Source organism: Pinus tabuliformis, chromosome X, assembly GCF_031772625.1.
Source record: "Pinus tabuliformis cultivar Carrire ecotype Pingquan chromosome X, CPIR1, whole genome shotgun sequence".
Taxonomy (NCBI): domain Eukaryota; kingdom Viridiplantae; phylum Streptophyta; class Pinopsida; order Pinales; family Pinaceae; genus Pinus; species Pinus tabuliformis.
In genome coordinates, this window is record NC_142308.1 from 1,083,739,043 (window position 1) to 1,083,757,451 (window position 18,409).

Consider the following 18,409-nt stretch of genomic DNA (forward strand, 5'->3'; position numbering starts at 1 on the left):
ATATAAATAAACGAGAGGTATGGTAAACAAATAAATCATTTTTCTATATTTACTCCATAAGCCACCTTATATTTACGAACACTCAAAAAATGGGTTATATTTAGGTGAAACCAATGGCCAAAATACTATGGGACAAATACCATGGACTAGATTGTTATTAATACCATGCAAAAAACCCTTATTAACCCTAATATTAGAATTAATAAAAATAAAAATGGCACATGGTATTGACCCATGGTATTCACCAAAATGGCACATGGTATTGACCCATGGTATTCACCTGGAATGTAGCCTATTTAAATGGGGGAATTAAACCAACATGTAGCCTATGCTAAGATTCACTAGGACTTTACAAAGTTTTATTATTTAGTGAAAGACTCGCCAAGATCTTACAAGATTTTATAATTGAGTAAAATATTCGCCATGCCTGGTGAGAGATTCGCCAAAAAATTATATATACATATTTTATTATTGATAAAATCGCCTTCCATTTTTCCTATATACCATGGAGATTCGCCCATTTATTATATTTATAAATTTAGGGGGGGTTCTTAAAATCTTCCCTGGAAAGAAGGTGTATGTCCGACATGTGCCAAAGGAAAGCTCAAAAGGGGACCATTCCCTTCAAGCCAAAGCAAGACCTCCGATATATTACAATTGGTTTACTTAGGCATACCTGAGGTTGGCATTAAGAGGGAGACTACTACACCACATACTCCTGAGAAGAATGGTGTGGTGGGAAGGAAGAACCACACGATGATGGAAGCTGTCTAGGCCATGCTACATGATCAAAGACTTCCGAAGTTTCTATGGGCTGAAGCTGCAAACACTGCTATATATGTACAAAATCGATGCCCTCATCAAGCATTGGGTTCCAAGACTCCTGAAGAAAAATTCACTGGTAAGAAACCTGATGTTTCTCATTTTAAAATTTTTGGAAGCCCTGTATACTTTCATGTGCCGAAAGAGAAAAGAAATAAATTGGGAGCATCTGGAAAGAAGGGAATTTTCGTGGGCTATGGTGAAAATACTAAAGGCTATAGAATCTATGTAGCCAGTCAAAGGGAAGTCATAATTAGTCATGATGTCACCTTTGACGAAGATATGGCTCTCAACAAGGTGATCAATCTTCCGACTTTGAGGAGCTCTCAAGAAGCCGACACCAGGGAACCGAAAGAAAAGGATGATGAATCAATGCCTGATGTAGAAGAACCCATGGATCTGATTGATCCTCATCCACATGAACCTTCCTCTTCTAGGAAGAGGCCTTCATGGCTTAGGGGATACTTGATGATGCTAAAGGACATGCTGCACCCTGAGGAACCTTCCATCAAAGTAAGAAACTTAACAGGTATTAGGGATACCTGACCATCATGAGCACGATCATACAAAATGAGCCTTCATCATTCTCAGATGTCATCAAGAATTAACTATGGAAGGGTGCTATGACCATAGAATATGAGTCTATTATGGAGAATGATGTCTGGGAAGTAGTTCCCAGACCCCAGGGCAAGACAGTTGTTACTTCCAAATGGATTTACAAGATAAAGCATGCAGCAAATGGAAGTATGGAAAAGTATAAGGCTCGTTTTGTTGCTCATGGTTTCTCCCAGAAGGAAGGTATAGACTATGATGTGATATTTGCACCTATTTCCAGATATACAACCATCCGCTCGATCATAGCCCTTGCCACTTCACAAGGATGGAACCTACATCAGATGGATGTCAAGACTACGTTCTTGCACGGTTTGATCAAAGAAGAGGTCTACGTGGAGCAACTCGAAGGATTTGAGATTTATGATTGAAAATCTCATGTATGCAGGTTAAAGAAGGCTCTCTATGGGTTGAAGCAAGCACCCTGAGCATGGTATGAGAGGATCGATAGCTACTTGATGAAGTTGGGATTCACTAGGAGTGAAGACGATCCTAACCTTTACTTTAAGTTTGAAGATGACAAGCCTCTCATACTGGTGTTGTATGTGGATGACCTCTTTCTAACAGGTGCAAACCCTCTCATTCACAAATGTAAGAGGGAGATGGCTTCTGAATTTGAAATGAAGGACCAAGGACTTGAAATGTGGCAGAAGCCAAGGGAAATTTTCCTATCTCAAGGAAAATATGTGGTAAATATATTGGAAAGATTCGGTATGATGGACTGCAAGCCTGTGACTACCTCGAGGATCTTAACTTTTAGAAGTTATATGGTAGTGATGTCAGACTAGACTTGGGAAATGCCTCTGAGTTTCAAAAACTCATTCGCATTGATGTTCTTGGTGAACCTCCGTCCGAACATATGTTTTGCAGTTAGCATTGTGAGCTCATGTTTGGTTGAGCCTCACTATATTGATGCCAGGAATCTTCTGAGATGTCTTCAAGACACAATCTCTCATGGATTAAGATACACTGCCGGGAGATGTGAGACTACTTGGATATACTGATGTTGATTGGGCAGGCAATGTGGTGGACCGTAAGAGCACTTTCGAGTACTATTTCATCTTGGGATCTGCTTCAATATCCTCGATGAGTAAAGCAGAAGTCGGTGGCTTTGAGCACCATCGAAGCAGGATATATTGTTGCTATCATAACCTCGTGTGAGGTAGTCTGGTTGCGAAATCTCTTTAGTGAGCTGTTTGGATTTACATTGGATACCATCGTGATTCTCTGTAACAACTAGAGGTGGGATTCGATTATTGAGGAATCCCATATTCGTCAATTGCTCCAGCAGATAGACATCATCTGGGATATGGTAAGTCGATGAGCAAGGAAGCTCCATCACATTAAGATGATGTATAGGTTGATACACCTTGTCCAAGCCCTGAGGAAATATCTAATCTGTGATTTTCCCAACCGACTTGGAGTCGGCAAGAAACCCTTGTACAAGGGTCTTGCATGTTGCATACATTGAGCTCTGGGAGCTCTGAGGGCTTGTGGTTCCTACTGGAGCAACATATGACCATAGGGTGACTCACCCGCCCCTGGTGGTGCACACTGGAACAAGATGATTCGCTCTCTTGTGGGACAGGATGATTCGCTCTCCTGTGTAGCAGGATGATTAGTTCTCCTGTGAGGCCTGGATTGATGTGTTCTTCATGGCAGCCTGGATTGATGTGTTCTCCATGGCAATTGTAGCAGGATTGATGTGTTCTCCTGTGAGGCCTGGATTGATGTGTTCTCCATGTCAATTGTAGCAGGATTGATGTGTTCTCTTGTGAGGTCTGGATTGATGTGTTCTCCATGGAAATTGTAGCAGGATTGATGTGTTCTCCTGTGAGGACAGGATTGATTAGTTCTCCTGTCGAGGCATCCTACCCATGCAGTCTAGGACTCATGGGAAGTACCTCTCATCTGATCAATGAGCAGGGAAATGAAGTTAGGGACCATAGTAGTACTGATGGACGCATCGTTGTAACTACCATACTCCCTACGCTAGGATGACCTCCATTGATCTGGGATCAATGATACTGGTCTGGGACCAGTGGTAGGAGTTGTACCATACTATGACGCTGTCTATATTCACCTAAATGCTCCTATGAATTCATCTGAATATTACACCATGGATGTCGAATATTCACTATTCTTTCAACCTCTCTCATACGTAATTTGTTGGCCATAAGAGAAGCATAAAAGCTAATTACAAATTATCAGAATTGACTAAGAACACAAAAATAGAAAGACCATAATGTCCAAAAAACCCCTAAGATAAAGACAGCCCACATAAATCAAGGCATATGAGGATTAACCAGTTGGTTACCTAGTGAATTTGGATTATTGGGTTTCCCGTGGACATGGAATTCTAAATGAGCCAATCTCACATCCATGTGTTCAATTATCTCAGATAGTCTCCTCTGGCCCATCAAAGTGAAATCAAACGAAACTGCATATTTCATTGATTGTGCTACAAATCATTCATGAAACTTATGACTTAATTATGATCATCATGACAGTTTTGCCCCAGTTGTTCCAGGAGAAGGGTGACATGCCACAGCTAGTACTTCAAGCTTCCAAAAGGTGAAGGAAGAACTACATGACCAAGAGAAGGCTCGAATTATGGACCACTTCCTCCTCTAACTCTACCTCCATTCCTCCTTCTCCCTCCATCTCCATAGCTACAAACAGTGTGCTCAACTCTCTACTCCCTTTCCACACTCTACCAACCCCATCCTACTGATACCAACATCTTACCTCTAGTGTTACATGAAGATCTGACAATACCTCCAAACCCTAGTACCTGACAGTAAATTTCTAGAAAATCCAATCCCATACCTCTCTTAAGAAAGGAAACCCCCAGCAAAAGTTGTTACCTTTCTTTGTCGAATTTCTTTCATAGGATGGCAATGTCCTCTTCCCCCCAATGACTTCATCACCAACCAAATAATTAAAACAACACCTAGAATAGAAGTGTTGATCCAGAAGCTATGAATACAAACTAGATGAGATCGTCTACAATAATCAACACTAGGATGGGGAGTATTTCTTGCAGGACAATGGCATAAACATAAATACACATGGAAAATAACATTGGGCTCCCTACGCATACTACCACATAGACTGCTATCTCCACCCTCAAATGGAGGGCCATGAAGCTGAACCAAACTCCCATGTAACCAACTCAAACATCAGGGACCAAGCATATTCTTTTGGCCATCAATTCCAACCACAATTGACCTTGTTGTCTCTAAAACCCAAGATTACCTCAATAGAAAATAGGAGCACAAGATGAAAACATAGCTAAATGACTCCACCCCCCGACTAAAGAAAAGAAATACACTATGAAGGCGAAAGGAAAAACCAAGGAAACTTACCAAATTGATTGATATAGAACACCAGCTCAGAAATGTCCCACCAGTTGTTGAATTTAGAGTGTCCTTTCCTTGCTCTGAAATTTTCTAGTGGAAACATGAACCCAACCTATTAGCCTCACTAAGGTCCCAAACTTGGTACGACTGGCCTCCAATAATACGATAGGGAAATCCCCACTTGCATACAAAAATCTTTATTACAGAGTACCATAATCTAAGGATCATGCACATGTTGGTGACCTGCACAAACTCTTCACATCTTTTGCCACCATCACAACCATCCATACCCAAACTTGCAAATAGAATGATTAATCTCGCCATCCCGCATATAGGCCTACCACCCAAGATCGCGAAACTTCCATGTGTTGTGTTATGCATGTTTCCCATACACCACATGCACCCTAATTCAAATAATGAGAAGGGGATGAGCCCCTCCCCCATCCCCCATATGACGTTGATCATCTACCTCCATTGGGGGGCTTTGTGTCACTCTCTAGGATACTACTCAACTACTCGGTTCAAATATTGAAATTTTGTGGTAGCAAATTCTCAGTGAGCTTCAGGCTAGAATATTGGCTTCCATAATTCACCAACATATCTACAACTTTGTTTCCCAATCATTTTGAATGCGTCGTGATGACACAAGGGAAGGAGAGAACTAGGTTTTGAGCTTTATTCACCAAAATATCAAGGTGTCATCCCTTAATAACTTTTTGAATCAGAGATCCATTGATTATTTTTTGAACCACATTCACAACCAACTACAAATCTCCATTATCTTGTTACTTGGTATACCTCACTTCATGAGCTTTGAATAGACCTATTTCTAGAGCTTTGAATTCTGCCATGTTATTACTAGTATACCCAAATTATCCAACATAAAACCTAAAAGGATGGTCGCGATCATCACAAAATATTCCCCCATACCCAACAACCTAGGATTTTCTTTAGAGGCTGCATCAAAATTAAGCTTCATAAATCCTTATGGAGGAAGGAAAAATGTTGTTGGAGATAAGCCAAGACCACTAACTCACTGAGAGTCATCCAATGCCACCATATTTTGCAATCTTTCTAAGTCTCATAAAGTTTGTGCTTTGTTTCCTTCCACATTCCAATCGTCTTCTTCCTACTTCTTAGTAAGTATCATTTCTTTCATATTAAGCTTCTTGTATTTCCATATAGAATCCTATGTGTTATTTAGATCCTTGAATACGATTCTATTATGTTATTTTCATACATTCCACAAAAGGAATCCCAAAACCAAACCACGAGACCTATTCACAATCAGATTTTTGAAAAGAGAGGGGTGCGAAGATTCAATTGTTTCCCACAAACTCTTAGGGGAGTAGTCTAAATAGCCAAAAAGGCTAGAAATCCTACACCAGAGAATTTCCATCCTTACAAAAGTGTTGAACAAATGGTTAATGCTTTCCTCATATTGTTGAGAGATGGGGCACCATGATGGTCCTATGTAGCCTTTTCTCCTCAAAAGGTCCCATGTTACGAGTCGACATCAACCAACTAACCAGGGGGAGCTCACTACCTTCGACCATAACTTTCGTTCCCAAATATTTGATCAGAGGGGATCCTTTCGGATTTCCTTGAGATTTTCCATAATTTTATGGTGAAAAATACCTATTTTTGATATCCCCATCTCATCTTGTCCCCACCTCACACTACTTGCATCTTTCTTTCTTTTTGTTATGTATCCATAATTTGTTATTCCTGTGAAAAATGTCCTCGTCCTAGTTATCCTGTGTTTCCATTCTCACTACTAATATTTCAAGGATATTTCTTTCTAGAAATTTGGGACCACTACTACCCTTGTCCTCGTGGTGTACTCTTTAAGACATATTAACTTCTCTCCTCTCTCTTGCCTTGGGAGTTGTTGCCAATCATTTTCCCAAAACTTGGTTGTTCCACCATCTCTAATCTCCTAGAACAGGTTATATTGTATAAACTTTTTTTGTTCCAATGCTATGTTGCATATTAATGACGTTGATGGGAAATATTACTATTGCACTTTATTAGCTTGAGTGATCACCAGGTTTCATTTCCTATTTCATATTAGTTTCCACAACCCTTGACCTCCCTGGAGCCATCTTAACGATAATTTTGCTTCAATGGTTTTGGTAGGGAACCCGTTTAAAATTCAATATTTCTCACCAGATTCCTTTGCACCAAATTATTGGTATTGAATAAATACATGCTAGATTTATCCCCATTTATCATCATGCCGGAGGCCACATGAAAATTTGAGAGGATCAGATCTAATGGCCATATCTCTTGAATAGTTGGTTCACTAAATAGCTAATATGATCCACAAATTATTAATGAGTGATGGGAAAATTGTAACAATACTACAAAGTCCACTAAAATCTGATGACCGAGTGTTGGAAATTCAATAGAATTCTATCATGACTCTGACAGGCGTCATTTTCCAGGCTTGTCAGTAGAACTTGATTGAATAATTGGTGGGAAAAATGGCCATCAAATATCCGATTATAGCCTCTATTCAGAAAAATTACTACAAGAAGATGAACATTCTATCAATCATTTGACGTGATGTCCATCGGATAACCCACGACATCCTACCAAATAATCAACAAATTAGACAACCAAAATCCAACGATGAGGCATCAAGTAGTCAATGGGAAATATCTTAGCCTCTAGTAAAATAAATGAAAAATAACATATGAATAGTCTGTCGGGTATCTGACCCCATTCTCACTGGGAATTCCACAAATTCGACAATAAGATTCCAATGACATGCATCAGATAGTCGATGGACCTCTAGCATTGAACCAAAGGCCAAGTTGAACATCCCACTAGGTTTCTTGACATGTCATTATCGAAACACCAATGGATAATATGAAGGATGTGATTTATATATGATGACCAATTATGATATTTGGAGGTAGAAAAATTGACATCTATTGTTGTTCTTTCATCTGTTGTGTTATACATCTGACGACCACTTCTGACCTTTCGGTGTCAGGAAGCTGATGATTTGTCCAACAAACCATATTTTTAGACAATAGAATAAATGAGGAATGCAACATTTCCTTTGTGTATCCATCAATTTTTGCATCATAAATCTGATGGTTAATGGACTACTAAAAAAAATGATATTCAGAGAACCAGGATTCCTAGTTTCGATAGGAAGTATCACACTGACCAAGGGGTAGTTTTTCGGGCATTCTTGTATACCCAATACCCATCATCATGACTCCATGTCGACCCAATGATGGGGCTAACACCTCCCACAAGATTGTTCAACCGTTGCTCATATCTTTGCATCCAATATCATCAAGCGATTTTAAATCCCTTAATGCTACGGCTAATAAGGTGCATTACCCACAAACCTACACACATTTCAATTCTCTTTTAACTCCCAACATGATCTGACGACCCAAACTCATTCCATCTAATGGTAATGTGTCACGTTGGATGAGAAGACGATACTTTTATAACGCCTTTCTGTCAAGCAATATTATCCAATGGTTGTGAGCAATGCATATCAATGACTTCCATGATATATCAGAATGTCAGGTGTGTGGGTGTTAAAGACCCTGACTTGACCCAAGATGTTGTTGCTATGACCTATAGCAACCAAATTGGCCAAAAAATAAAAAATGTTTAATGAAAGGTGTAAATTCATAACTTAACTCACATTCTAGTTGATCCTACTGCATTGTCAAACCCTTTGGACTGCAATAAAAAGCCAAGTGACAAACCTACCACAACTTCCACCATTACAGAATTTTAGTATTCCTATAAGTTTTCTTAAAGCCAATTCAAGATAAAGGGATGAGTCACGACCCTTAAGGTGAAATCCTTGTCAACCCCTTGGTATATCGGCCTTGTCTCCAAGTCATGTCGACCGATTAGCATGGGAAAACTACTATTATAAGTAGCTCGACTTTCATTCTAGACATAGAATTTGGTACTTCATCTGAAGTACAACAAAAAGTGCAAAAAAGAGAAGTAGAAGCCTCTCTTCCAGCATAAGAAGAAGGAGAAAAACCTGAGTTCTTTAGGCACTGTTTTGCTTACCTCTTCCTCACACGTGTGGCATATATTAAAGGTTCTAAAGTAGGATTTCCTCAGTCAAAGAAGAAGCCAAGAAGAATATCTTTATCTCAGCATATATCATAGATGAGGTCATAAGATTGAGTCTCCTAGTCAAGCAATGAAGGAAGATACATCCAAACAACTTGGACGTGAGAATTGCAAGGCTATAAGATAAGTTGAGGTTGTATATCTGTGGATGAAACCAAAATTTTAGTAGTGCAAATAGTTTGACTTGTGTTGACCATAGGAGATGTAAATAACAACAAGAAGGAATTTATCAGGTAAGGTTTGTGACTTGGCCTTGGAGTGGTAAAAAGGTCTAGGGTCTTGGTCTTGATATTCGTCAATTCCAATATCTATAAGAAGAAGAATTTGTTCATGTTTTCCTCTCAAGAAGGAGAACTTTTGGCCGTGACTGATAGCCTATATTTTGTGTCTCTTGCCTCTTTATGGTTTATTCTTTAGTATTTTTTTGATGAATAATAACACTATAATAACATAAGTAAAATAATATCATAATCTAAGAAGTAAAAAGCATTCACACGTAGATATCAAATTGAAGAGAAATAACCTAATCTTAATGCATAAGATTTCTCAACATAGTTATTCTTTGACATAACCCATGTGATAAATTTACGAAAGATAACTCTTGTGTCCTTGTATTTAGAACCTAATCAACCTTTTTTGGTATTGATGGACTTGTGAATAGGAAAAGTGTTATATTGTTCCACTGTCAAATCATAAAAATGGATGATGAATGATATATGGAGGTTAGGCTAGGGTAGCCTAGGCTAGTGTAGGGTAGGGTAGGCTAGGTAGGCTAGGGTAGGCTAGGTTAGGCTATGGTAGTGTAGGGTAGGGTAGTGTAGGCTACTTAGGCTAAGCTTGGGTAGGGTAGGATAGGCGAGGCTAGGCTAGGCTTAGGTAGGTTAGGTTACGCTAGCTAGGCTAGGATAGATTAGGCTATGCTAGGTTAGGGTAGGATAGGCTAGTGTAGGGTAGGGTATGGTAGGATAGGGCTGGATAGGCTAGGCTAGGCTAGTGTAGGCTAGGCTAAGCTAGGGTAGGCTAGGGTAGGCTAGGCTAGGGTAGGCAAGGGTAGGCTAAGGTAGGCTAGGCTATGCTAGGCTAGGCTAGGCTAGGCTAGGCTAGGCTAGGCTAGGTTATGTTAGGGTAGGTTAGGTAGGCTAGGATAGGCTGGGTTATGCTAGGCTAGGTAGGGTAGACCACACCAGGATAGGCTAGGATAGGCTGGGTTATGCTAAACTAGGTAGGCTAGCCTAGGATAAAGGTTTGACTTAGGCTAGGCTAGGCTAGGCTTAGGATAGGGTAGGCTAGGCTAGGCTAGGCTAGGCTAGGTCATGCGAGGGTAGGTTAGGTAGCCTAGGTTAGGCTAAGTTAGGCTAAACTAGGTTAGGTGAGGACATGTGAGGCTAAACTAGGCTAGTTTAGGCTATGATAGTGTAGGATAGGTTAGGCTAGGATAGACTAGACTAGTTTAGGATAGGTTAAGCTTGGCTAGGCTAAGCTAGATTAAGATAGGCTAAGCTAAGCTAGGCTAGCTTCAACTAGGCTATGCTTGCTAGGCTAGGCTATGCTAGTTTACACTAGGATAGTTTGGGCAAGGCTAGACTAGTTTACACTAGGCTAGGTTAGCCTAATTTATGCTAAGCTAGGCTAGGTTAGGCTAGTTTAAGCTAGGATAGTTTGGGCAAGGCTAGGCTAGGTTACACTAGGATAGGTCAACCTGGGCTAGGCTAGTTTAGGCCTTTCTCAGTTAGGATAGGTTAGTATAGGCTAGGGTAGGCTTGTCAAGGTTAGGCTAGGCTAGTTTAGGCTAGGTTAGCCTATGTTAGGCCAGGCTAAGTTAGTTTAGGATAGTTTAGCCTACTTTAGGCTACGTTTTGCTCTGTTAGGCTAGTATGGACTATTCTAGTTTAGGTAAGGTTAGGTTAGGCTAGTTTAAGCTAGGCTAGGCTACTTTAGGTTAGTTTAAGCTAGTTTAGCTTAGGCTAGGGTAGTCTAAGCTAGTTTAGGCTAGGCTAAGTTAGGCTAGTATATCGTAGGCTAGGGTATGTTAGGCTAGGCTAGTTTATTCTATGCTAGGCTAGGTTAGGCTAAGCTATTTTATCACAATATAGGTTATGCTATGCTATCTTAGGCTAGGTCAACCTAGGCTAGGCTAGGGTAGGATAAGGCAGGCTAGACTAGTGCAAGCTAGTTTATGTTGGGGTAGGTTAAGCTAGTTTAGGCTAGGGTAGGGCATGGTAGGGTAGGCTAGTCTAGGCTAAAATAGTCTAGGGTATGTTAAGCTAGGGGATAGTATGGTATGCTTGGGTAGGGTAGATTAGGCTAGGGTAGTCTAGGCTAGGCTAGGCTAGGCTACTATAGAATAGGTTAGCCTATGCTAGGCTAGTACAAACTAGGCTAGCATAAGCTAGGCTAGTACAAGCTAGGCTATGTTAGGCTAAGCTAGTTTAGGTTGGGATAGGATTGGCTAAGAAAGCTAGGCTATGATAGACTAGGATAAACTAGGATAGGTTAGGATACGATTATGCTAGGGTACACTATGGTATGCTTGGATAGTGTAGTTTAGGCTACGCTAGGCTAGGCTATGTTATTTTAGGCTAGGGTAGGCTATGCTAGTTTAGGATAGGCTAGGCTAGGCTTGTTTAGGCTAGTTTAGGCTAGCTTAGGCCAGGCTAGGCTAGTCTAGGAAAGGATAGTCTAGTTTAGGCTAACGTAGGCCAGTCTAGTTTATGTTAGGCTAGGTTAGGCTAAGTTAGTCTAAACTAGGTTTGGCGAGGTTAGGTGAGGTTAGGTTAGGCTATTTTAGGCTATGATAGTATAGGATATGTTAGGCTAGGCTAGGCTAGACTAGTTTAGCCTAGGTTAAGTTAGGCTAGGCTAGGTTATACTAGGATAACCTAGGTTAAGCTAGGCCAGGCTAGGCTATGCTAGACTAGGGTAGGCAAGTTTCAACTAGGCTATACTAGGCTAGGCTAGGCTATGCTAGTTTAAACTATGATAGTTTGTGAAAGGAAAGACTAGTTTAGACTAGCCTAGGTTAGGCTAATTTATGTTAGGCTAGGCTAGGTTATGCTAGTTTAAGCTAGGATAGTTTGGGCAAGGCTAGGCTAGGTTACAATAGGATAGGTCAGGCTAGTTTAGGCTTGTCTCATTTAGGCTAGGTTAGTCTATGCTAGGGTAGGATTTTTAAGGTTAGGCTAGGATAGTTTAGGCTAGGTTAGCCTAGTTTATGCTAGTCTAAGTTAGTCTAGTTTAGGCTAGCGTAGGCCATTCTAGTTCATGTTAGGATAGGTTAGGTTATGTTAGGCTAAGCTCGGTTAGGCGAGGTTAGGTGAGGTTAGGCTATGCTAGTTTAGGCTATGATAGTGTAGGATAGGTTAGGCTACTCTAGGCTAGGTTATGCTAGGCTAACCTAGGTTAAGCTAGGCTAGGCTAGGTTATGCTAGGCTAATTGTTGTTGGGAAAAGTATCCAATACGGAATGACCCTATCCCACTCTAAGGGTGATAGTACCTCAGCAACAATCAAAGCAAAGGTATCTAAGATTTCTTCTTTATGAAAGTAAAATAGGGGAGAAAGAGATCCACTAACCGAATTTTCTACAGGAAGTTGCTGTCTTTCTACAGGAAGGCGCAGTATTTCTACAGGAAGGTGCAGATTTTGTACAGGAAAGTGCAGACTTTCTACAGGAAGGCCGAACTTTCTACAGGAAGCTCTGTGTCTACAGGAAACTTCCTGTAGGAGTTTTGGATGGCCAGAATTCATCGTAAAAAGAGATTTCACGACCATGGATTGGTTTGGATGCATGCAAGCCTCTGTTGGCATCCTTGCACGTTGCTGTCACCATGCTCCACGACCCGTGTCGACATGCGGCCAAGTCCCTGCACAAACAAAGAAAATCGATGAGTCCTCGCGGGAAATCCATTTCCAAAGGTTAACAAATGATGGAATCTCATACCACATGCATCAAGAGCTCTGGGATTGTGATCGAGACGCCAGAACCGCCATCGTGCAGCATGCACCCAAGGAGAAAGGACTGTTACGAGACCCCTCGCGGGGATCCTGTAACAGTTCAACCTGCTCGAGTGGATTTTCTACAGAACCGCCATCCGAAATGAAACGTGGGCGCATGCAAGCAAAACCACCCACTCCAGCGTTGGCAGCATGTACCCACAAGCTTCCGGGTCTGTGTAAGTCGCACGCAGCAGGTAGATCCGCTCACCATCGTCCGAGAACTGGAAAAATCGTGTGCAGCCGCGCAGGTAAGTGTCTCCACCTTTCCTTCCATCAAATCACATGAATCTAACTTTGAAATTGTTTGCAAAGCATAAAATTGAATGGTTGAGCAGCCGTATGGCCAGTCGACTGGCCACGTCGGCTAGTTAAAGTGTAACTGGATGTTTGGGTGGCGGCCACGACAAAGAGAATGAACGGCATGCACGTGGGAACACTCTCGTCAGAAGCATAAGTTTAACAGGAAAGGCGACGGCAAATTTGTGGGAATGAATGCAGCAACAAGTGAATACGCAGGTGGAGGATGGATGACGTCGCCCAACGGTCCGGCGGGGACAGCTCATCCCCCGCGCCACGGATTGCGCCGATTCAAAATCCAATCGGCTAAATCATGCGCATGCATTTATCATCCAACACTTCAACCCGGATAGCTACTCTGATCTCCTCTGCACCTTTGATACGCCGAGTTGTTGGCTACCAGAATGCTGGTCAAGCACACCGCGAGCGCGGCCAACTACAGTCCTCCCCGAGAATTGCGCACGTCTTCTACAGGAACGCAGTTCTACAGGAACGCAGTTCTACAGGAGCGCAGTCCTACAGGAACACAATATACAGGAACGCAGTCATCTACAGGAAAGCGGGTGCCTCGCGAAAAAGGTGGCCAATTAAGGAGGTAACCCTGAACTCTTAATGTAACTGGTTATTAGAAGTGGCAAGACCATCGTCCACGGTCGGGTTATAAAGATATTGGTGGAATTGTTGTTTGCTGTGCCGTTGCTACCATTCTACAGGATGTTGGTATAAGTAGTCTGTGTTGAAATTTTGTATGTCCATGCTCTGTCTCCATAGACCAAATCCCTTTTGTAGCTGCCACCTTTTGTTAAAACGATCGTGTTCATCATGCCGGGTGGGTTTATAAGATGAGAGCCCACGGATTCAACTAAACTAAGGAGAAACCCGGCAGTGGTAGAGCTCTTCACCAGAGCACAATGGATGCCTTTTTGTGATAAGCTGCAGGGCTACGATGATGAAGTAGCCGAGGAATTCTTGCAGGCTTTGAAGCCTAAATCCCAGACACTGGCCACAGTAAACTTCAGAGGTCTAAGCCTCAAACTCACCCCAGAACATATCAGTCGGATCACAGAACTTCCTATGGGTCTGCCGTGGGATAAAGAGGAGAGGAAGTTGAGTCAGCAGGCAAAGAAGGAATTCTTTCCACCTGAGGAAGAATTCTCGGAGGATAAAAACGGGGTGAGAAGAACGAGCCTATCACCACCTTGGAATGAAGTCAGTTTGCAAATCATGAAATATATTACTTGTGAAGGCCGGTTCAGCATCATGTATGCATATCACTTTTGGTTACTCACTGAGTTGAGGCACCGAATTGACCTTCCTGTAGAGCAAAAAATGAGCATCCCTTATTATCTCCTGCAGTCCCTAATGGAGTGTGCTACAAAGCTAAGAGAGGGCATACCTGATCAGATAGCCCACCATGGGTTAATAAAGCTGCTTCTGGAAGATGCATTGCACTCATATAAGGTCCCCCTCTCATGGGAATCCTTCCGCAATTTGACCAAAGATGGGGATATTAAAATGTTGATCGAAGAAACGGGTTCCTCTAGCAGTGAGGAACACGAAGCATTGGCCGAAGAACAAAGGAAGAAGCATGAGGAAAAGAAGGACCAAGAAAATGGTGGCACACGTATCCTGTCAGCAAGGGAAAAGAGGATGAAGAGCAGAATGGACAAATCCGAGGTGGCCCACGTCAGCCCAAGTACCTCAACAGCACCTGCACCGAAAGCAAAAAGCAAAACTCAAGCAGGCAAGCAAACGGAAGTGGAGACACCTGTGTCTACAGGAAAGCAAAAACAGGCTTCTACAGGAAGCCCGAAAACACAAACTCAGGCTTCTACAGGAAGCCCAAAAATCAGTGAAAAACAGGCTTCTACAGGAAGCCCAAAACCAAAAACAAAGGCTTCTATAAGAAGCCCGAAAGTCATTGAGAAGCAGCCTCCTAAAGAAAGTTTGAAGACAGAGAGAGGGCCTTCTACAGGAAGCCCAAAAGCGGGAAAGAAAGAACCTTCTATAGGAAGCCCAGAAGTGGGCAAAGCAGGGTCTTCCTCAGGAAGCCCGAAATCTGAAAAGGAGGGGCCCTCTACAAGGGGCTCTGAGAGAGCAAAACACAAGAAAGAGAAGGCTGGAATTCTCGAAAAGGAGGCAGCAACGGCGCTGGCTGCCCTCAGTACAGCTCCCAAATCGAAAGAGAAAATGGAGAGGGAGACCCCTCTACCATCTGAAGCCAGGAGAAGCAAGAGGATGACCACGGGCAAGCCACAGCCTCCACCCAGCAGCCAAACCATTTCAGGGGATGTCCCTACTACACCCAGTACAAGAACCCCCTCTAAAACATCAGCTACCCCCGAAAAGGGGAGCCCAAAAATAACTTCCTGGACACGAAAAATAGGCCAGTCGCCTTGCGAAGCTCGGCTCAAGGAAATAGGGAAGGGGGAGGAAGCATCACCTTCGTCACCACCAGGGGAAGCAAAGGCAGGGCTGCCAAAAACGGGAAAGGAAGAAGCGCCACCCTCGGCAGAGAAGGCAGAACCACCAAAATCAGGGAAGGAAAAGCATGCTCCGGGCTCTAGTTCTCGACCAAAGACGAGGAGCCAGAGCAAGGTTGCTCAAGGATGAGCAAATAGTTTAGCTGGGGGGTGATGATGAGCCCCAATTTTTGGTATAATTTGGGCTCATTTGGCCTACTTGCTTTGCTCAAACCATTCACTTTTTACTGCTTATGCATGCATTTCTTAGTTTATTCGTGTTGTTTGTAGGAAGAAGGGTAGATACTTTATCTACGTGACTAATGCATGATGCTTTCAGGTTTTTGGCATTAAAAGGGAGAAAAAGACAACGAAAAAGGAGACAAGGAGACAATGAGGTGGCACTGCTGGTTTTTGGGAGAGGATGTCCATGGTCTTGGGGACCTTCCTCGTGATTCCCACCAAGAACTCCGAGCTCCAATCCATCTCCCCACCGAGCTTAGAACCAGCCAGCTGTTCTACAGGAACAGCAGTTATAACTGTTCTACAGGAACAGTAGTTATGACTATCCTACAGGATCAGCAGTTAAACTTCAGTTGGACAGCCGAGATCCTAAAATCAAGGACACCTATTGGATGATCGTTTTTGCATAAATACTGAGGCCGTAGCCTTGGATAGAAGCTTTTTGAACCTTGGCATTACTCTTGTAATTGGAAAGTACGAGCTAGAGCTCAGTTTTTGTTCCTTTTTGTAAGCCAATTTGGCATGACATCAGATTATGAATAAAGAAGGCAGATTTTGATCTAGTTCTGAGTTTTCTCAAGGAGCTATAGCTCTCAGGTTAGGGCCCAACCTAAGAGCAATAGATCTCCTCAGTGTTGTAATGTGTTTGCCTTTCGTCCCAGCACTTTAGTTCATTGCTTTACCATGCAATTCGAAATTACAGGTTTGCTGAGTTAGGTTTTATGAGATTGAATGAGTTTAGCTTATGGTTGAAATGCTTTCGGTTGTTTAGTTAGACTAGCAGGTTGATAAGACATTGGAGCTCCAGCAAAAAGGTTGAGGAAGTCTCCACTGCCATCTCTGTTTGGAGATTGGAGTGCAGCCTATACCAGCCACAAAAATACGTAGTTCTTCACTTTATACATGCTGCAACATAGTCTCGTTCATGATAGATCTTTCCATGCACTTCACTCTTGCACCATACACCTTCATCACCGCTTCATGCACATTCTTCTACATGCTTTACATTGCTGTTCATTGAGTTCAGGTAGCTTAGGTTAATGAATTTTCATCTTGGTGACAGTCATAAGCCATTTGTTTCATTTACACTGCTTTTCATCGTTCTATTACCTTCTTCTTCATCTTGATCATGCATACAACCACATCCTTAACCTCTGCTCCGCTCTGTTATCTCCCAAACTCCTCCACTCCTCACGTAACTTCATTCTTTAGACATTTCGTTGTTATAACCTTCCATCCATCAACCCACTTCATACACTCGTTCTCCATCCTACTTCTCCACTCCTGAGCCATCACCAGCTTTATTCCTACCTTGCACATCTCCCCCTACCATTCCATCACTCCTCCATCACTTCAAACACCCACGGTAGGTCATCCTGTAGCAATTTGTAGACTTCCTGTAGAAACCCCTGCGTTTCCTGTAGAATCCCCTGCAAACATCCTGTAGGAGGCCACTCACTCAGTTGCTGAGCCTCTGAACGTGAGGAACCTCTGTGGACTGATGCTAAGGATCTCTGGGAACCTCTCCTAGCCTCCCCAACCTTTCCCAAGCTTTCCTTCCTTCCGCATCACATCTGCACAACCAAACCCTAATAAGCACAAAATCACAATCACTCCATCCACTTAAAGAAAAAATACAAAAACATGTCTTTTCAGATGCAAGTAGATTAGATTCATGCATTTTCACTTATTAGAAGTAATGGCATCATTGGTAGAAGTTTCCTTCACATTCTTTGCATCATAGAGGTTAGACTAGTTAAATTAGGGTTTCCTAGGGTTTCCATGTTTTGATTTGCTTTCAGTTCATTTTCGCCAAGTATATTAGTCTTCTTTGAGCTAGCTTTTGTCCATCATTTAACAAGCTTCTTCTGAGAGCCTATAGAAGTTGGCTTGAGCCCTAGCGGACTTGTGCCAGCTGACCAAGTGACAGCTGCGACAAGAGCTAGTACTTGTGCATACAGCACCGTCGCTTCCAAGTTTGTACGAACTACCAGGTTGATAAGATTAAGAGACAGGAAGCCCTAGGAGTTGTAGCATTATTGCTACAATACTGGAGCTCACCACCCTTCCGGTCCTTTTAACGAGCTGGTAGGCCAAAACTCGGCGATCTTTTCATATTTTACGAGTCAGATGAAAAGAGCTTAAAGAAGACTCGTCTTTTGAGGAACGAGTGATAAACAGGGATAGCAACTGATTCCAGGTACAGGTTGGAATTTTCCAATCACGGCAGCGTCACAAGGATGGCTAGGTGAAATCACTCGTCGCAGCTGTTCCTCAAAACGGGTAAACAATCATATGGAGGTGAACGATCGGCCAAATGAAGGTGGAGGTGGCAGGTGCAAACACGACCAAGGCTTTTATGGCTGATAATTTTACGATCACAGTGGTTATTTACCAGGATAGGTTCATTTTTTATTTAAAAATGAGCTTAAACTCTGGAGGAAACATTGCTCACTGCTTATATTTATTTTTTAACGAGCATGAAGACCGC